Source organism: Sorex araneus, chromosome 2 (assembly GCF_027595985.1).
Source record: "Sorex araneus isolate mSorAra2 chromosome 2, mSorAra2.pri, whole genome shotgun sequence".
In the NCBI taxonomy this organism is placed as follows: Eukaryota; Metazoa; Chordata; class Mammalia; order Eulipotyphla; family Soricidae; genus Sorex; species Sorex araneus.
Window position 1 is genome coordinate 225,605,746 of NC_073303.1, and position 22,093 is coordinate 225,627,838.

Below are 22,093 nucleotides of genomic sequence, written 5' to 3' on the forward strand. Positions count from 1 at the left end.
AAACCAGTAAATAGATAAATATGCTGGAGGGCACAGAGAAACAGTACAGGGGCCTCCCTAATGACCGGGAATCCTCTAATGACTAATGCCCCTTTTCGGGGTGTTAGTGCTCTGGACATACTCCTCAGTCTGTGCTCAGGCATCACTCTGGAGGTGCTTGGCCACCATCTATAGTGCCAGGCATAGAACCAGGTTCAGCCACATGCAAGGCAAGTGCCTAGCCCCTGTACTCTCTCCAGCCCTGGAATTGCACCTTTACTTGTAGTGCTTGTGTGTGTGGTCCCCAGGGATCGCTCCCCTGGCCACAGTGCTCACACCGCTTTCCATTTTTATTTTATGTTTTTGCTTCCCTCCCTCCCTTCTGACCAGGGGCTGTGCACATGCCCGGCGGTGGTACTCACACAAGTCTCGCAGCAGAAGCTGCTGTGCCCCCGGCTTTGCTCTCCTTTGCTGCAGGGTCTGTACCCTCACTCACTGGGACCGACCCACACCTCAGCTGAGGCCCAGACTTATGGCTGAGGGCTGGAGCTATCGTCCAGTGGTAGGGTTTGATAGTACAGCGACCAGGGTTCAATCCTCGGCTTCCCATATCGTCCCTGAGCACTGCCAGGAGTAATTCTTGAGTGAAGAACCAGGAGTAACAATAACCTCTGAGCACCACCGGGTGTGACCCAGAAAGCAATAAAATAAAATAAAATAAAATAAAATAAAATAAATGGTCGTGGTGCCCAGACAGGTCACACTCCCTTTTTCACGGCATCTCTAGAATACTAATTCTGCTTCTCCTCAAGGCTTATACCTCTCACACCCCTTTTAGTTATTCATTTTTGGTGGGGGGTTGAGGTGCACCGTGCAGTGCTCAGGGGTTATTCTGGGTTTGTTCAGAGGAATAACTCCTGGGGACCGTTTGTGGTGCTGGGGGTTGAACTGGGGTCAGCCACGAGAAGGCAAACGCCTTACCCCCTGTACTAATTTGTGAAATTCTACTTCACAGAGCTGGAAGAAAGGGCTGAAAAGTTTAAGTTTAAGAAGTTTAAGAAGAAAACTCCCAGAATGACCACCAACTGGGAGCTCTTTGGCACTATTGTGGCAACGTGGCAAGATGCCGTCGTTGACAACATCGACGAGGAATACGGTAGTCTGGTTCAGCACCTCCATGACTACGCAAGGAATGCTGAGAGTTTAGTGGGAAAGCCACAAACAGACACCTGTCTTTGGAAACTTTTTTTTTTTTTTGCTTTTTGGGTCACACCCAGCCATGCACAGGGGTTACTCCTGGCTCGGCACTCAGGAATTACTCCTGGCAGTGCTGGGGAGACCATATGCGATGCTGGGGATCAAACCCGAGTCGGCCACGTGCAAGGCAAACGCCCTCCCCGCTGTACTATCACTCCAGCTCCACATCTTCAGAAACTCTTGAGCTCGTTCACCAACATGGTTTGGCACGAGCCTCAGGCAACCACAAGCTAATGTCTGAGATTACAAAGCTGTGCAGAGATTCGATAAAGGAAGACTTCAAAGAGAGCAGCAGTGTTGGCTGATGCGGCAGAAGCCGGGAAAAGTATTTGCAATGCTCTCCTGTCCTTCGCCAACTACAAGACCAAGATGACTGCCCTCTGACGTCCTGATGGATCTATCACATCTTACAGAAAGACAATGGAGAGGATTATTCACGACTTCTACTTGGATCTCTTTGACAGCCACGTCCACCTGCCCACATACCAAATTCCGAAGGATGGGTATGTCATTCCCAACATCCTCCCTCTCCCTTCTGAAATCCGACACGCCATTTTGTCAGTAAAGACGCGTACAGCACCTGGTCCAGACAAGGTCAGACCCGAACACCTGAAGAATCTGCCGCCATTACTCGTCAATACACTGGCTCGGCTCTTCACACACTACCTGTCTGAATGGAACAGACAGGTTCCGTCCCAATGGAAAACCAGCAGAGCCATTCTGTTGTTCAATAAGGGAGACATCCACGACATCAGCAACTATCGCCCAATCTGCCTATTGTCCCTCGTCTACAAGTCGTTCAGTCGAATCATCCTAAACAGAATAGGCAGAACACTAGACGAAGGACAACCATGCGAGCAAGCCGGGTTCCGAAAAGGGTTGAGCATGATCAACCATATCCACAAGGTGCCAAACTCATTGAAGTTTCACGAGAGTTCAAGATGCCGCTCTGTCTAATGTTCATCGACTTAAAGAAGGCCTTCGATTCTGTTGAGACTGAAGTGGTCATCAAAGCCCTGGCCAAACAGGGCATTTAAACTCAGTACATCAGGATCCTCCGTGAGCTGTATTAGGGATTCACCACCAGGATCTCACCATTCTACAAGGAAGGGATCATTGATGAAAAGAGAGGGGTGCGGCAGGGTGATACCATTTCACTGAAACTCTTCAGTGCCACCCTTGAGAACATCATGCGACGACTGGAATGGGAAGGAATGGGAGTGAAGATAGGCGGTCGGCAACTACACCACCTCTGCTTCGCTGATGACATAGTTCTAATAATACCAAATATTATACCAAAATTTGTGCTAAGTGGCACAAATGCTGGCTGACTTCGACCGTGAGTGTGGAAAGGTCAGACTGCAGCTGAATTTCACCAAGACAATGCTTATGAAAAACAAACTAGTCCCCGACGTTCCATTTGCTTTCAATGGAATGAACATCTCCGAATGCAGCAGTTATGTGTACCTGGGTCGAGAACTCAACATGAGGAACGACTTGGTGCCAGAATTGCGCAGGAAGAAGAGAGCAGCATGGAACGCCTTCAAGAGCATCAAAGAAGTGGTTAAGAGACTCCACTGTTCTTCCTGCACTAACATACGCCTCAGAGACCTCAGCCCTACGCAAACAGGATGAGAACTCTATTCGGGTATCCCAAAGAGGAATCGAAAGAGCTATGCTTGGAATATCACATTTCACTCACATGAGAGAAGGAATCTGGAGTTCCGACCTCCATTGATGATCAAGAATCAGGGATGTTGTTTCATTTGCCAAGGCGTCAAAAATCAGATGGGCCGGACACGTAATGCGATTTAGAGACAACCGCTGAACTAGAGCTGTTACTGACTGGATTCCACGGGATGTCAAAAAAACATGTGGCTGCCCACCTACGAGATGGTCAGACTTCTTCGTCAAAACCCTGAATGAACAGTTTGAGGGTCTTCATGTTCCTGGAGCGAACAGATACCATTGGGCTACACTAGCACACAACATGGACGAATGGAGATATTACTGGCGGCCCCTCAAGCAAATCGAAGATCAACAGGATGACAAGTGATACAAGTGATACACAGCTAAAGAAACTATCATTAGAAGTGCCAGAGTGATAGTACAATGGGTAAGGTGTTTGTCTTACACACAGTAGATCCGGGTTCAATTCTCAGCTTCCCAGCATCCCATATGCTCTCTTGAGTACTACCCAGAGTAATTCCTGAGCACATAGTCAAGAGTAACATCTAAGCACCACCAGGTGTGGCCCTACTCCCCAAAAATTATTTTTTAATTTAAAAAATAAAACAAAAGACTGAATGGGAGAAAACATTTATCCAGAATACACCTGAAAAAGGGCTAATATACACATTAGGTATATAAAGAACTCATAAAACTTAACAAAGAGGCCTGAGCGATAGTATGTCAGGTAGGGCACTTACCTTATACTCACTTATCCAGCACTGCCTCCCACCAAAAAAAACCCAAACTCAACAAGGAAACCAGAAATCTTATCAAAAAATGGGGACATGAGCTGAACAGAAATTTCTCCAAAGAAGACAGAGATGGCCAACAAGCACTTTATTTTCTTTTTCATTTTTTTTCTAATTTATACATTAAATTATTATTATTATTATTTTGTTTGTATACCGGTCATATTCACGATTTACTCCTGGATCTGCACTACTCAGGAATCACTCCTGATGGTGCTCAGGGGACCTTATGGGATGCCAAGGATCGAACCCAGTTTGGCTACATGCAAAGCAAGCACCCTACCCACTGTACTGTCCCTCTGGTCCCAACAGGTGCATTTTAAATACTTATTATCACTAATTATCAGGAAAATTATCAGAAACAATAGCACAGTGGGTAGGGCGTTTGCCTTGCACGTGGCCAGCCCCGGTTTGATTCCTCCATCCCTCTGGGAGAGCCCGGCAAGCTACCGAGAGTATCCTGCCCGCAAGGCAGAGCCTGGCAAACCACCTGTGGCATATTCCATATGCCAAAAACAGTAACAACAAGTCTCACAATGAAGACATGACTGGTGCCCCCTCGAGCAAATCGATGAGCAATGGGATGACAGTGATACAGTGACACAGTGATCAGGAAAGTGCAAATTGAAAGGACAATGAGAGCTTATTTACACTTGTGGAATGGCCTGTAATGAAAAGTGCTGAAACAGTAAGTGCGGATTGGGGTGACCAGAGACAGGAACCCTCAAAAGCTGTTGCTGGGAATCTGAACTGGTGGTCTCTGGGCCAACCCAAGTGCCCAGTGACAGTTGGGTGGATTCGGAAACAACCCGAGAGCCCAGTGCCAGTGAGTGGATAAAGTCGACGGGGCCTTCGGGATGCCTTGCCATTAGAAGGCCTGGAGTTTGATCCTGGTGCCCTGGGAGAGTTCGGCCAGCTCTGTTGTCTGGGACCCCTGGGGAGAACTACAGACAGAATGTGCACAAGCACCATAGCTCAATGAGTGGGATCCCCAGTGAATGTTTATGCAAGAATCCCAATTAAACAAGGCACTCCCCAGCAAGCACTGTGGCTGAGGGGGTGAGTTCCACAGTCAACCATATGTGAGCCCTGACAATCACAACAGCTACAAAACATAGCAAAATAATGTAAAAGATGTGGTATGCACAACAGAACATGACTCAACTATCAAAATAAGATTTAATGTGGGCCTGACCACTAGGACAGAGAGTAGAATGTTTGCCTGGCCCACGGCTGACCTGGGCTCAATCCCTGTATGCCACAAGGTCCCCCAAGCACTGCCAGGAGTAATTCCTAAGCGCAGAGCCACGAGTAAGCCCTGAGCATTGCCTGGTATGGCCCCTAAAACAAATAAAACAAAAAAGATAGGATATTTCCTTTTTCAACAATATGGATGGAACGGAAGTGATTGTGGTATGTGAATTAGGAGAAAGAATATCAAGAGGGGCTGGAGCGACAGCATAGCGGGTAGGGCATTTGCCTTGCACAGGGCTGACCCAGGTTCAAATCCCAGCATCCCATAGGGTCCCCTGAGCACCACCAGGAGTAATTCCTGAGTGCAGAGCCAGAAGGAACCCCTGTGCATCACTAGGTGTGACCCAAAAAGCAAAAAAAAAAAAAGAAAGAAAAAGAAAATCAAGATGCCATCATTCATATATGCGATGTAAGGAACAAAGCCAAGGACCAACAAAATCAAATGCAAACAAACCCTTGAGTGCTTCAGAACTGCATGTTTGCAATTCTATTTTTCTACCTCAGTTCCTGTCTTTCTTAAGTTCTAACCTAGGAAATTCTTTGTTAAGTTTTGGTTTTGTGGCCTCACCAGGCAGTGCTCAGGGCCGACTCCCAGCTCTGTGCTCAGAGATCGCTCCTGGCAGTTCTCAGGGTGTATAGGATGCCGGGGATTGAACCTAGGTCTGTTGCACGTAAGGCAAACACTCTAGCCATTGTATTATTGCTCCACGACCCCTGCCCTGCCGAACCTAGTGCATTCTTATTATCTGGTCGGCTCTTCCAAACTTATAACATAAATTACACTTCAATTAAAAAATTATTTATTATTTAATTAATTTATTTATTTATTTTTCTTTTTGGGTCACACCCAGCGACGCTCAGGAATTACTCCTGAGCATTAATTACATATGGGATGCCGGGGATCGAACCCGGGGCGGCCACATGCAAGGTGAACGCCCTACCCGCTGTGCTATCGCTCCAGCCCCAATTATTTATTATTTTAGAGCACTACAAATATGTTTATGATTGGATTTCAGTAATACAGTATTCCAACCCCATCCCTCCACCGGTGTACATTTCTCAGCACCAGTGTCCCCAGGTTCCCTCCCATCACGCCCCACTCCCCACCCCCTGCCTGCCTATTTAGCAGGCTTTCTCTCTCTCTCTCTCTCTCTCTCTCTCTCTCTCCTTTTGAGCATCGTGGTATATTGATACTGAGAAGTTATCAAGAATATCCCTACCGACTTTTAACCCTCAGATCTTCTCCAGCGCTACACTTTAATTTTAACTAGGATTTTTCTTTTCTTATACATATACTCGTTGTGGTTTGGGAGCCACATCCAGCAAAGCTTGGGAGCATCTTGGGAGCAACAAACAAACAAAAAATTTTTTTGTTTGTTGTTTGTTTGGGGGCCTTACACAGCAGTGCTCAGGACTTACTCCTAACTGCCCCGGGATCACTCCTGGTGGTGCTCAGGGGACCATATGGCGTTCAGGGGGTGGAACACAGGTCACCCGCATGTAAGGTCAGCTCCTTACCTGCTGTACATCTCTACACATACACCCTTTTTTTGGAGACACATCCGGTAGTGCTCAGGGTCTATTTCTGTGTTCAGGAGTGACCCGTGGCAGTGCTCCAGGGCCACATGTGGTGCTGGGGGTTGGGACAAAGGTGGCAGCATCAGCAGCCACTTCCTGTGCTATCTCTTCAGCCCAATCCTAATGAAGAAAAACAAACAGGAAGAGATGGCAATTAATTCATATAAGAAACACAAAGGCAAATAAAATATGAAAATAAACTTTATCTTACAAGTCAGCAGGAAAAAAGCATATTAAAATAATTAAATATTTCTGGGCCATCAGTTTAATAAATCTTAAGCAATCATATTAATTGCTTATATTGTTGGGGGAATGTAAGTTAGTGAACTATTTTGGGAAAGTGACAGTATCTATCAAAATAAGAAATGTACCTACACATTAGCATAGAAATTCTGCTTTTAGAAATCTTTCCCAAAACAGTACTTGCATATGTGAACAAAAGCATACTATATCTATGCTTTGCAACATTGTTTGCAATGATAAAAATATTTAGAAACAACTTAAATGTCCATCAATAGAATAAGGACCTATATTAAGGGGACTTACATTAGGGGCCTGAGATATGGCTCAGCTGACTGGAGCACATGTTTGCTTTGTTTTTGTTTTGTTTTGTTTTTTTGCTTTTTGGGTCACACCCGGCGATGCTCAGGTGTTTCTCCTGGCTCTGCACTCAGGAATTACCCCTGGCAGTGCTCGGGGGACCATACGGAATGCTGGGAACCGAACCCAGGTCAGCCGCGTGCAAGGCAAACACCCTACCCACTGTGCTATCGCTCCAGCCCTGGGAGCACGTGTTTGCATGCCGTGGCCGCATGGGCTTGTTCCCAGTGCACTGAGCACTGCCCCTGAGCACTGCCTTATGTGGTCCTCAAACCAAAATGAAGAGGAGGAAGTAAAACGAGGAGGAGGTAGAATTGAGCTACAGGCATAGTCCAGTGGTTAAGACACTCGCCTTGCATGCAGCTCACCTGGGTTTGGTCCTTGGCATCACAGAAGGTCCACAAGCCCCACCAGGAGCACAGGGCCAGGAACAAGCCCTGAGCACTGCTGGTGTGGAACACGTATGGAACATACATGTCAGGGGCCGCCTGTACGTGTGTCAATGCAAAAACAGGGACAAGACAGTAGTTCTCCACTTCAGCTGCATGGTGTAGTGACTTGGAGACATTTACAACAAAACTAGCGATGGGCCTGAAAGCTGTCTCAGAGGGTCGGCACATGCGGTGCATTCAGGCGGCCAGGCCCGGTCCCCAGTACTGTGCGAACTTCCAGGCAGCACCAGGAGCGAGCCCTGAGCACCACTCTGGGGGATGCTCCCGAGCTTTGCTGGATGTGGCTCCCAAACCACAACGAAAATATGCATAATAAATAGATAAATAAATAGTGACAAAAAAATTAAAAAATAAATAGTGATCCCTGAAGCCCACCCCAGAGATTCTGGAATGATCAGTCCAGGCCACAAAATTGGCAGCAGCGTTTAAAACTTGCCCCATGAGGACCAGAGAGAGAGAGCACGACAGGGTGAGTAGATGCTTTGCACGGGGGAGGCTCGGGTTCCATCCCCAGTGTGGCACGGTCCCCTAGGCGCCACTGGGAGCAACCCACCTGCACCCTACACCCACCTCACCCTACACTGAGCTACACACCGCTCAGAGTACCCCCTGAGCACCACAGGATGTGGCATAAACAAACACACAAACACACAAACAACAAGAACCGTCTCCCTGTGCGGCCAGGGCGGAAGCCCCGTGCAAGCTTGCCCTCCCAAGAGAGTGGCCCTCCCAGGAGAGTGGCCAAGAGAGTGGCCCCTGAGATAATAACAGAATCTCCCCTCTGGGGATGCTCATCAAAATACTGACAAGCTCAGCTGAAGGTAGAGGGATTGGAGCAAGACAACAACAACCACGTAGTTAGATTAGCCTGGGGATTGACCCTCGCTCGGCCACAGGTAAGACAAGTGCCTACGCCCTAATGTTTTGCTTTTTAAAAACAATTTGTATGGGCCGGAGCAATAGCACAGTAGGTAGGGTGTTTGCCTTGCACGCGGCTGACCCGGGTTCGATCCCCGGCATCCCATATGGTCCCCCAAGCACCGCCAGGAGTAATTCCTGAGTGCAAAGCCAAGAGTAACCCCTGAGCATCGTTGGGTGTGACCCAAAAAAAGCAAAAAAAAAATTGTATGTTTTTCCAAATGTTGGTGTTATTGGTTAAGAAAATGGCATTTTGCTATGATGAACGATGCTTTTTGTTTGTTTGGGGCCACACCCAGCTGTGCTCAGGGCTTTCTGATGGCTCTGGGCTCCGGCATCACTCCTGCAGCGCAGGGGGACCGTATGGAGTGCTGGGGAGAAACTCTGGGTTGGCCACATGCAGGGCCAATGCCCTACCCGCTGTGGTCTCTCTCACCTAATCCCTGTTCTCCTTTTGAAACTTGGATACTCTGTAACTTTTCCACCGAAATCATTACTCCTTGGTACCAAAAGATAAGAAGAGGACAGTCAGGCGGTTTCTGTCCTCTGTCAGCACACAGCATCCCCCCTGGGTGCTGAGACAGACCTTCATCCATCCACCCCCTCATCCTCCACGAACTGAATCCTGCTGAGTGTCGGGCACACGCCTTCTGGCTCTTGTGCTTCATTCATTAGTTTTCCTTAATCTCGTGCATTTCCCAGGTCATCTCTGTGTCAACCACTCGGGAAATGTCGGTCCCCTGACTGTCTCCTCGGGCCTCAGGAGTGACTGTAGCCGGGTGTTCTGAGTCTCCAGGCCTACCAGCCCGGTTAATGGGGATTTGGGGGTTTCACCTTGGGGGGATGGCGTGGGGAGCTCAGAGTTTCTGCCACCTTCCTTCTGCTCTGGGGCTTCTCCTGGCTCTGAGCTCAGCAGTCAGTCCTGGCAGTTTTGGGGGGTCCACATGTGGTGCAGGGGATCAAATTAAGGTTGGTCACATGCGAGGCAAGTACCTTCCTTCCTATACTTTCTCTTCGCGGTTTGCTTTGCATATTCTGTTTCCAATGGCCTGGAGAAGGCGCCTCTGGTCCCTGACGCGCGGAGGAGCCTGATTCTGTAGGGCGACTTTCAGCCAGCAGGTGGCAGCGCTGGGCCGGCCTTGGGGCAGCATCAACGCCCTCCGTGCTGAGACCTGCAGGAGACTGGATTCAGGTGGAGCTCAGGGCAGAGATCTTTTTCTTTCTTTCTTTCTTTTTGGGTCACACCTGGCGATGCACAAGAGTTAGTTACTCCTGGCCTTGCACTCAGTAATCACCCCTGGCGGTGCTCAGGGACCATATGGATGCTGGGAATCGAACCCGGCTCGGCCGTGTGGAAGGCAAACGCCCTCCCCGCTGTGCTGTCGCCCCAGCCCCAGGCAGGGATCCTGGTACCCAGGGTGTGCTGGAAGATAGTGGAGCGATGCTTGGGAAGTCCCGCACTTTGTCGTGGCCCAACTTGGGACCACACTCGGACACGTGGGGGCAGCGCTGGGGATATTCTCTCGGCCAGAGCGCCTGCCCTCGCCTACCTCGGCCTTACGAGGCAGGTGCTTTTGTTCTGCTTTGTTTGGGGGCCACACCTGATACTGCTCAGGGCTTACTGCTGGCTCTGTGCTCAGGGCTGAGTCCTGGAAGTTCTCAGGGGGCCAGAGGGGGTGCCGGGGATGGACCCCAGGTCTGCCGTGTGCAAGGCAAGCGCCCTACCTGCTGTACTAGTATTCCGACCTCAATCAAGGCAAGCATTTTTAGGGAGTGGCTTGTGGGGTTACTCAGTGGCTCTTAGGGCCACCAAGGTACCCCCAGAGCACTGGGGCCCATGTGGCACAGGGATCGAACTCAGGGCCTCACAGCAAGTGAACACCATCTCCTCAGCCTGAGGCGGCACTTTTGTCCCCGTGCTCTCCCGGGCCTGTCCTGCTGAGTGACAGAAGTGACTGGGAGAGATGTGAAAGACGCCACCAGCATCCTGGTGGTATCCTCGACAGTCCCACCCAGGCCTCAGCACCCACAGCAGGAAGCAGGCGTCCTCTGCTCCCTCAGCTCTGGGGCCGGGGGTCCTTCCTGCTCCAAGTCCCCTTCACCCCTACCTGTCTGTCTGACTTCTCACCATTGGTCTTTCTCATCTTACTCTTGGGATTTTTAAAATTTTTATTTTTCCTCTTTAAGAAAGTATGGGAGGGCCACCAAGATGTGATCCCGGGGGCCGCACATGTGTGCGGCCTCTCCGCAGCTGCATGAGCGTGACTCCAGATGCCAGCTAAAGTTTTCAGCATGGGCAGCTCCTCGCAGAATGTTTCCAGACTGAGAACTAAGCCGAGGCCCCATGCCCGCCCAGGAGGGGAAAGGTATTTCTCTCACTCACCTCTTCCTTGCCGGGGGTGCAGGGCGTGGTGACTGCCATATTATAATGACCACAGATGGGGCTTACAATCTTGCAATGATCCAATATCTGGAAGAAATCTCCCTGGACTTAGTTGCTAAAGTACAGAAATCCAAAACCGCACGACCTCATATCTCTTCACAACAGGTCTGACTCTAGTGGGGTACTCCTAACAGTAATAGTGAGGTTTGTGTTGAAATATTGAATGTAACCAAACTAAATAGAAAGTAAAGTGAAATTTATCAGTTACAAGGCAGGGGGGGCAGGGGGGACGGGGGGCGGGATGGGAGGTGTACTGTGTTGGTTTTTTTTTTGGTGGTGGGATATGGGCACTGGTGAAGGGAAGGTTGTTTCAGCATTGTATAACTGAGACTTAAGCCTGAAAGCATTGTAATTTTCCACATGGTGATTCAATAACATAAAACTCTTAAAAAAAAAGTATGGGGGGAGTGGGGGCTGGAGCCATAGCACAGAGGTTGGGCGTTTGCCTTGCATGCAGTCAACTTGGGTTCGAATCCCAGCATCCCATATGGTCCCCCAAGCACCACCAGGAGTAATTCCTGAGTGCAGAGCCAGGAGTAACCCCTGAGCATCTCTGGGTATGACCCAAAAAGCAAAAATAAATGAATAAATAAATAAAATTAAAAAGTATTGGGTCACACCCTGTGGTGCTGCGGGCTCGGTGCCCAATGAGGTGCTCAGGGGACCCTCCTGTCACAGTGCTCGGGGACCATGTGTTGTGAGGGATCAAACCAGGCCTCTTCCCTATGAAGCCTGTGCTCTGCCCGTTGGTCTCTCTGGCCCTGGACTTTCCCCTCTCTCTAGTCCTGTCTCAGTCCTGAGCGCTGGCTGGACGGTCTGCCTTGCTTGCTGGTGTCCAGTCCTGCTGCAGCCGCCTCGTGCTCTGGGCTGGCTTGGCAGGAGTCGTGATTTATGGGACTCACTCAGAGAAGAGGGAGGCTAGGGAGAGCGTGGAGGTGAACCTAAGGAGAATGAGATCACAAGCTGCACGTGCGTTGCATGTGGGAGGTCTGAGTCTTCACAGCTGGTTCCCCAGGGGCCCCGAGACCACTGGGTGTGGCCCCCATAATGATGAAAAGACGGGGAGAGCTTAGCAAACTCCTGAGTCAGCTCTGCAGACAAAGCAGGCCCCTTTAGGAAGCCAACGGGGCTGTCAGTTCATCCTCCCCTTTCCTTCCAGAATCTTCTCCCAACACCAGCCACCCACCACCTTCCCTTGCTAGCTCTCACCTAGTGGCCCGGGGGATGCCCTGGCCTGGTGAGAGGGGGAAAAGGCTCACGTCCCCCTGCCTGAGGGCTGGATGTGCGATGGGACCCAGGGGGTGGGGCTGGATTGGAGGAGGTGGCCTTTGACCCCGACTCTGGCCCCTTCTGGGGGTCCCGTGTGACCTGCCATACAGGTCATGCCCCCTCCTCCCCACCATGATCTACATCACAAAACCCGAGCTCATAACTCAGCAGGGCCTGGAAGTCTGGGATGGATTTAGGGCTCCATCTGACCAGCTCTCTGGCACTGACCAGTGGCCCAGGGTGAGGGCGGGGAGGAGGGTCATGGGTGAAGTTCGGGCCGGGGTCCTGACCCTCACTCCATCATACCTGTTGCCAGTCTTTCAGTATGGGGGTCCGTGGTTCTCACTGGCAGCTCGGGCTCAGCTCAGGCCCCTGGCAAGGGTCCTTGTTCACAGCCTGGGAGGCGTCCAGGGCCCGTGTCCTTCGTGAGCCCAAGGGAGAGAATCAGTCTGTCCCCAATCGGGCAGTCAGGTCAGGCCTCGAGGAAGCCCCTGGGGTCACCAGCCCATCACCCCGCTGCTCTTAGCCAGCTCAGCCATCCTGGCACCCCATTGTCTGTACAGAAACATTTCCTTTGGCGAGGGGTGGGGCGGGGGAGCACAGTGAGCACTGCTCAGGGGTTACTCCAGGCTCTGAACAGGGGACTCACTCCCCACGGTGCGTGGGAGACCACATGGGGCGCTGGGGATCAAACCCCGATGGGCTGCGTGCAGGGAAGTACCCTATGCACTGGACTACCCAGCCCCTACTCGAATGCTTCTGCATGCTGCCATCTCCCATGCCCCCTTCCCATCTAGAGACGTCACCTCAGAGCTCCCTGGGGGCGGGGGAGAGAGCACACATGGCAGAGCCTGTCAAGGCGGGACCCCACCCCAGCCCCCCAGGCCCCTGGCACCAGCCCACGTGGTCGGGTGGCCTCAGCACTGCCGGCCCTGGCACCTTGGGACAAAAAAGGATTTCTCCTGGTTGGAGTGTTTGCGCACACTCGGTAGATGTCTCTCCCTCAGCCCAGGATGCACGATGGGGACAAGAACACACAGTCACCGAAATCAGGATTTCCCAAGCGTGTCACGCCACTGCTGACTTCTCAATCCTGGCAGCAGGAAAAGTGTTTTCAAATTATTTTAGAACTGGAGCAATAGGACAGTAGTAAGGGTGCTTGCCATGCACGCAGCCAACCTGGGTTCAAACCCGGGTACCACAGGAATGATCAGAGTGCAGAGCCAAGAGTAAACTGTGAGCGCTGTGGGTGTGACCTAGAACCAAATATATGTATATGTACATATATATATATATATATATATATATATATATATATTACAAGGGCTGGAGCGATAGCACAGGTAGGGTGTGTTTGCCTTGCACTCGGCCAACCCGGGTTTGATTCCTCCGTCCCTCTCAGAGAGCCCGGCAAGCTACCCAGAGTATCCCGCCTGCATAGTAGAGCCTGGCAAGCTACCCGTGGCATATTGGATATGCCAAAAACAGTAACAACAAGTCTCACAATGGAGACGTTACTGGTGCCCGCTTGAGCAAATCAATGAACAACAGGATGACAGTGCTACAGATTTTACAAGGGGCTGGAGAGATGGTACAGCAGGGAGGGCATTTGCATTGCATGCAGTCGACCTGGATTCGATCTCCAGTACCCTATATGGTCCCCCTGAGCACCACCAGGAGTGATGCCTGAGTGTAGAGTCAGGAATGAATCCTGAACATAGCCAGATGTGGCCCAAACAACAGCAAAAATTATTATACACGGGCCAGGGAGATAGTACAGGATCCTGGACTCATTTTCCCGAGACCAGAACACGCCTTGAAAACCGCCAGGGCAGCCTGAGTAACCCCTGGCAGTGCCACATCCTTGGCCTGTCTGGTTGAGCGGTACTGGGAGGGGCCCTGAGGCCGCTGAGCACTGAATAGGAGGTCTCTTCCCTGAAAAAAATGGTTTTACAGCTTTGAAAAACACAGTCAGACAATGAAGCAATCTTATTTCGAGCATTTCAGAAACCTTTCGTGTGTATGTAGCACTGTTGTCCCGTTGCTCATCGATTTGCTTGAGTGGACACCAGTAACGTCTCCATCGTGAGACTTGTTGTTACTGTTTTTGGCATATCGGATACGCCACGGGGAGCTTGCCAGTCTCTGCCCTGCGGGTGAAATACTCTCGGTAGCTTGGTGGGCTCTCTGAGAGGGGCAGAGGAATTGAACCCAGGTCGGCCACATGCAAGGCAAACGCCCTACCCGCTGTGCTATCGCTCCAGCCCAGTGTGTATGTACTTGACTATAACTAGTGGGTCTAAGATGGTTATACAGATCAAAGGTAAAATAAGGTTCTAACAACAACAAGAGGACTGTTACAAACAACTAATGGGCTAGCACTTAAACTGTATTGCAACCTCTTATGTTTTCTCATCTTCACATGTTGCAAAGACCATTTAGTAAGCACAAAAATACACATTTTTTACATCTCAGTCAGTGTGAAGGTAAAGTCGGGCTTCTTGCGGCCCTGCTGGATGACTGCGGACACGCAATGGCTCTGCCTGGCGCATCCCTCCGGCAGCCCGGCCTCATGCCGGCCGGATTCCCGCCTCTCCCAGCCTGACCCCGGCACCTCCTGCAGCTCCAGGCCCCAGACCAGCCGGGGCCCCGGAGGCCGGTAGGAGAGGGGTTCCCACCACGTGTCTGTGCTGCTTTGCACCCCGCCCGAGCGCCCTTCTGTCCTCTCCTGCGCCTCCTGGGAACAGCATTGTCCCTTCCTAGCGGGAAGGGCCGCCCCCCGGGGGTGCGGAGCAGCTGAGTGAGTCTGTCTTCCGGTCATCTGTTAACACAACGCCATCTGCCAAGTCCACTCCTGGCCCACCCTCACCCCCAGGGGCCAGAGTGGGGAGAAGGCGGTTTTCCTCCCCCTGGACTCTGAAACCCTCACATCGGGACTCACAACACCCACCCAGGGAAACTTATTTTTCTGCTCTGAGTCCCAGAACGCGGGGGGGGCCTGTGGGGGCTCAGGGAGGGTGGAGGGGCGCTCCCTGAAGCGGGGGATTAAAATACCACAATGTCCTGGCCCCTCTTGTTGGGTGCTTGCCCTCATGCCCCCTCCTCCACCTCAGCGAGGCCCCCGACAGCAAGAGGGTCCACGCAGCTGGCGTGCGTGAGGCCGCAGTGCGGCCCTGGCCCTGGGAACCCCGGCAGATTTATGGGGCCTGGGGTGTGACTGTTACTCAGCCTCTGACTTCTTCATCCCAGCCTGCCTCCACCCAGGGAGGCCTTTGTGCAGACAATGAGGAATCTATAAATTCCAGGGGACAGAGACGTGGGGGAGGGCAGGGGCCCAGCTCCCCCGAGTGTGTCTGCGGGCGCGGGGACTGTCCCCCACGGCCTGCTACGGTCCATTCACTCCAGCACCAGGCAGCGCAGCCGGCCAAGCTCTGCCTTTTACAGATGGAGAAAATGAGGCCCAGAGGGGACTCTCACCCCGACTCCCTTCCCTCCATCTTTCTCCCGGCTTTGGACCACTTCTCTGACTCACTTCCTGATCAAAGATTCACTTGACGCTTGATCCCTCGCTCCAGCATTCACCCCTAAAGCCGAGTCTTCATTCAACAAACACCTACTGAGTACAGCAAGGTGGGGACGGGGTGGGGGGTGGAGTGGGGAGAGGCAGGGGGGTTGGCTGTGACTCAGCACCATCACTCCAGCCTGGGCCCTCTCCCGGTCCCCAGGGTCACGGGCGCCCATAGCTGAGGCAGCACTCCAGCGCAGTTTTCAGTACAGTCCGACCCCAGCCAGGAGCTGGGCATTATCAGCCCCTCTAGCATTTTGCCAGTGGGACCCCGAGAGGGAGTGACTGTCCACGATCACCCTCTGGGAGGGGCAGGGTGCCAGGAACCGGGCTTTTCCGGCGGCATCAGCGCTGTTTCTCGAACGCCCAGGCAGTCTCTGGCCCACACTTCCTCTTCTGCCCCCGTGTCCCCCTTAGTCCTGTAGCCACCCGCTCCCTGCTACTTGGCGCTATTCGGCCCTGCCTTCCTGCAGACGTGTCGCCTGCCCTATGCGCCCCTGGTACACGGTCACTGCTGTCGACTGCAGGATGGAACGGTCAGAGGGGAGTGCCGGCGTTTGCAGCTGGACTTTTCCTGGAAGGAGCCCCTCTTTTCCGGGAGACTGCAGTAGCAGTGCCCAGATGGGCTGGTGTCCAGCCTGCCTCCAAGGACGCCTCCATTCCTCCAATGATGGGCACACGGGTGGGCACCTCCCAGGCTTGGGCTGGGCATTGTGGGAGAGGCTCGGGCCCTGCCCTCGGGAGCGGGCAGCGCACCACAGATCCCGCGGACCCAGAAGCCCGTGAAGGGACACGGCAAGGCAGATGGGGGGAGGGGGAGCGTGGGCTGGGCAGATGGACGACTGGCTGGTAGGAAGAAGGCATGGCTCAAGGACGCAGGCAGCGAGGCCACACGGAGGGACCAGTAAGGGAAGGGAAGAGGCCTGACACTCCAAGAGACAGAAAGGCAGCACGAGCAGCCGTGGCCGAGCGGAGATGGCTGGACAAGAGGTCAGCTCGGCCAGGGCCGGGAGAAGTGGGGCTTTCTTCTGAGGGAGCTTAGCGAGCAGGGAGTGAACTGCTCTGAGTTTCATTTCTTTTTTTCTGAGTTGAAGTTTTACTTCTTTTGTTTGGGGGGAGCGATAGCACAGCGGGTAGGGCGTTTGCCTTGCACGCGGCCAACCCAGGTTCAATTCCTCCGTCCCTCTCGGAAAGCCCAGCACCGAGAGTATCCCGCCTGCACGGCAGAGCCTGGCAAGCTACCCGTGGTGTATTCGATAGGCCCAAAACCGTAACAAGTCTCACAATGGAGATGTTACTGGTGCCCGCTCGAGCAAATCAAAGACCAATGGGATGACTGGGCTACAGTGTTACAGTCTGGGGGAGGGCACTCCCTGTGGGACCTGGGAAAGCGTGTGGTAGCAGGGCTCACGCTCAGGGTTCCCACATGCCAAGCGTGTTCTTCAGCCCTTCGAGGGTCTCCCAGCCCCAGCTGCCTTTTGAAAGGTCTCTTCGGTGGGAGGAGAGGGGCCCTTCCTTGAGGTCCCTGGGGAGGGCGGGACAGTGGAGGGGGCTGGTGGGGTGGGTGGAACGCAGAGACAGAGCCGCGGGGAACGCGGTCCTGGGGAGGGCTGGGGGAAGCCCGATGCCAAGGGATCTCCGCCCGCCCTGGCTCTTCCTGCTGCCCGCGACCACCCCTGGCCATTTGCTCTCCGTGACGGGCTCGCCACGGTCCGCAGCGCTAATCGGGGTCACGCCAGGCTTGCTCATCCGGGACCTCCGTGAGAAGGGGCACCTGGCCTTTGTCCAGAGCGAGTCAGCACCTGCCAGGCCCGGGCTCGGGTTTCAGCCCGCGCTCGGCCCGGGGGCGGGGGTGGGGGGGCGCGCCCCGCACAGCCCCGCAGGCTCCGGGCAGGGCCCCCCCCCCAGGAGGCGGGAAGCCCCTCGCGGCCCCGCACCGCCCCATCTGGAGGCGCTCGGAGCCGATCTTCCGGCCCCGGGCTACGGGCGCCGAGTGTCGCGCGTAATTGCTGCCATCTGCCGCCGCCGGCCGGGGGGAGGGGCCGGGCGACCCCCAGCGGAGCCGCGGCGCGGTGCAGACCCCGCGGCCGCGAGCCGAGCGCAGCGCCGGCGCCTCCCGCTCCCCGCGGGGTCGGGCTCCCGACCTGGAAGGAAGGTGGGCGCTCGCTCGCCTGGCCCGCGACCGATCCCGCTGGTCCTCGGCACCCCAGGGCGTCCTCCGAGCCCTACCGGGGTGGTGCCTGGGCACAGAGCCAGGAGGAAGGCCGGAGCACCCAAAACCAATGTGCATGTGCACTCTGGGACCCCCAACTCCCGCACGGGCGCACCCACTAGCGGACACGCCAGGGGGTGGGTAACGCTGGCTGGCTGGTGTAGAACCCCCAAGTGACCAGAGGCCAGGAGAGGCCGGGCAGCGGCCAGAGGCTGCAGGTAGCCCTTACAGTACTCTAAAGCCGGGCTGGAATTTCCCCCTCAGCGCCCCTTCCTTCAGGCAGAGTCCCCCAGCCTCATCTGTAAAACCGGGCGTCCTACTGGGTGAATCGGAAGTTCTGGGGAGACCTTGGCATCAGACCTCTGCCCGGCTCTGGGGAGTTCCTAGGGCACAAGGGGGGCTGGGAGCTAACGGGCCCTGCGGCAGGAGAGTTGGGGTCCTCAAGGCCAGAGGGAAGCACTTAGGGGAGGTCCAGGGTATCTGCATCGACTCCAGGAGGTGGGCAGTTCTGTCTGTGCCAGTTCTGGGACACGGGTGCCTGTTTGACAGCGGAGAGGACGCCAGCCCCCTGGTGCATGCGCTCTGTGCATCGTCACCTGCCTGGGAAAGGACTAAAAAGCTGAGGTGCAGAAGCACAGGGGGGAACCGGGTGTGGGGGAGAGAGAAGCCAGCCAGGGGGCTGGCTCCGTGGCGAAGCGCACGACTGGTTTGCAGGAGACCTGGGTTCGAACCATCCCGCCCCACAAAAATGGGAAAGGAGGAAGTTTGGTGTCTGGGAGCATGGGTGTAGGCGGGGCCGACTGAGTGTGGGGGCAAGTTTATTTCTGGGGTAGGGAGGCAAGAATGTGGAGGCTGGAAGGGCACACACAGCAGCCTCTGCCTTGGTGGGGGGGACACTGAAGTGTCTCAGCGGGAGGGGTGGGCAGGAGCAGAGAGCACTGAAGGGGTGAGGACCACCGGAGGTAGATCGTGGTCAGTCCCAGAGGTGACGGTCATGTTATGCATGCTTTGCGTCCTGGGACTGACCGTGAGTTTGATCCATGAGTTTGACCCCCATATCATATGGTCACCTGAGCACTGCCAGGAGTGACCCCAGAGCAGAGAGCCAGGCACAGCTGCACACCCCACCCCCTCCCCGTACTAGACTTGCCTATGTAAGGCCTGGGTTTGGTCCCTGGCCCTGCATCCTGCAGAGGTGAACATATATACACAAGTATAAATATATATATATATACTTATGCATATATATGCATGTATATTTGTTGTTTGGTTTGGGGGCTACACCCAGCAGTGCTCAGGGTTTACTCCCGGCTCTGCCTCAGGGATCACTCTTGAAGGGCTCAGGGGGACTATATAGGGCCAGGGACCAAACCTGGGTTAGCCACATGCAAGGCAAGGCCAGGCCAGGGCTCTACCTGCTGTACTATGCTTGGTTTTGTTACGCCTGTCTCTGTACTCGGGAATTACTCCTGGCGGTATATGTGTGCCGCCTGGGTCGACTGTGTGCAAGGCGAGTGCCCGACCCGCTTTATCATTGTATTATCTCTCCAGAGATACACACACAGATATCTTTTTTTTGCTTTTTGGGTCATACCCAGTGATGCACAGGAGTTACTCCTGGCTCATGCACTTAGGAATTACTCTTGGTGGTGCTCAAGGGATCATATGGGATGCTGGGAATTGAACCCGGGTTGGCTGCGTGCAAGGCAAACGCCCTACCCGCTGTGCTATCACTGCAGCCCCACAGATATATTTTAAACCAGAGACCACTCGAATATATTTCACTCATCTGGCATCTGAGGCCTGATGTCAGGTACGGGTGGGGATGGTGGTACCGTGTAGGCCCCATGAGTCCCTTGCGAAGATGACAGCTTTCTGAGCTTCCACAAGACTGCAAGCTTCATGATGTTAGATAATTTTCAAGAAGACTGAGAAATGGGGCTGGAGCAATAGCACAGTGGGTAGGGCGTTTGCCTTGCACACAGCCGACCCAGGTTCGATTCCCAGCATCCCATAGGGTCCCCTGAGCACTGCCAGGAGTAATTCCTGAGTGCATGAGCCAGGAGTAACCCCTGTGCATCGCTGGCTGTGACCCAAAAAGAAAAAAAAAAAAAGAAGACTGAGAAATGATGGGGCCAGGGAGACAGAGCAGTGGTCAGGGGCATGTACCTTGAGTGTCCAGCCTGCCTCCTGAATTTCAAATGTTAGCAACCGTTATTTATTTTTTTAAATTTCTCTTTCCTTCCTTTTTTTTGTTGAAGTGATGGGTGTCGCACACCTCTTTGATTGTGGGTCTTGCACACTGAGTCTCACAGTGGGGAGGGGCGCACTCCTATGTTGTGGTGCTCACACATGATTTTGATGGGGGGGCACAGCCAGCAATGCTCAGGGGTTACTTACTCCTGGCTCTGTGCCCAGGGATCACTCCTGGTGGGCTCAGGGAACCATAGGGGGTGCCAGGGATCCAACCTGGGTCCCTCTTGCTGTACTATTGCTCTGGCCGTCACACATCTCTCCCGTTTGAGGGCTCCTCTCTATGCTTGCCAGTGCCACACGCGTGGCTTCAGTGCACACAAACCCTCGGCTGCAATGCACTGGAGACTGCACCCACTTCTCAAGGCGCCAGGGATTGCAGACGATGGTGGAAATGGGGATCCAACATGTGAACTCCGAGCTCACACTCGCAGTACAGGTGACTTGTGCACCTGAGCAATGCCAGCAACCATTGTTTTACAACTTTAGAAGTGTGTGTGTGTGTGTGTGTGTGTGTGTGTGTGTGTGTGAGACAGACATCCAGAGTCACAGGCAGTGACTACGAATGCATTGCCGGAAAGCTGGACGTGTGCAGAGAAAGGGATGGAGCTCTCAGGCCTGGGTTTCAGGCAGCCCCTCAGGGGCGGCAGAGAGGGGGCAGGTCAGCACAGATGGGCACAGCGGTCCAGGCTGGGCCAGCGGAAGCTTGAACAAAGGGGATGGCCTGGACTTGGCTCTGGCACTGAGTGGGGGTCTCCGGGGATTAGCTGGGGAGGGGGGCAGGGCTATGGGCTAATCCTGCTGTGTTTGTCTCCTTTAAGGGATCCAAGGACATCGTCTCCGGGAGTGGACGCTCCTCCACAGCCCCGAGATGGACAGGCACAGGAAGCCTTGGGAAAGACATTCCAAACCACGGCCAGCGGCCCAGGGAGGGGCGTGCTGGGGGAAGGGCTCAGGAATCCGAGGGCCCTCAGGAAGACCCCAGCCGGCCCTAATGGGAACCACACATGGGCAGCCCTGTGGCCGGCTTCGCCTGTGACGTTCGGCTTTGGAATCGGACACTCGCCTCGGGTCACCCCTGCCCCGCTGAAGTCTGAGGGCTCCCGGCTCCAGGCCCCTTCTAATCGCTGCCAGGCACACGGAGCCCCGCACCCAGCTTGGCGGCCTGCGGACAGGGTGCCCCTGTGCCCCCCTGCCCCCCTTCCTAAGTCCCGGGGGAGTGGGGGTGTCAGACAGGAATGCTAAGCTTCCAGTTGAGTCAAGGGGGAGCTTTCTCAGAACTAGCAGAGTCTCTTCCAGGCCCCCACCCCAAACCATTCCCTTCACATCACACCGACATTGGAGCCCCCTGCCTGGGCTCTGCAGGGGCTCTTGGCACCAGCAAACGTTCCTCCTCTCCCCCACTGCATTTCTTGGGGGGTCTGAAGGTAACAGGCAGAGAAGAGCCCATGTGTAGGTGGTTTACTCAGGGGGCACCACCGTAAAGGACAGGGGAGGGGAGAGGGTCCCCCACCTGCTCCCCTTAACTCAAGACTCCCGCCTGGAGCTTTGTTCTGTGTGTCCAGTGGGGAGAGGCTGGAACCGCCGCATCTTACTTGAGTGGCCAACCCCAGACCTCACACCCGCGAGAGCCTTGCAAACCCTCACAGCCTCCAGCTGCCGCGGGTGGGGGCACTCTCCCTCCTCAAGCGGGGACACTTCCAGTGCCCCCCTCCGGCCTGCAGGCCCCGCCCCCTTGCTCTCGGTGCCCACCTTGAGAACTTGCAGGCGGCCTGTTCAGCATCAGGCAGGGCCCAGGAGGTGGGAAAGAAAGGCTGCATTCCTGGGGAAGGG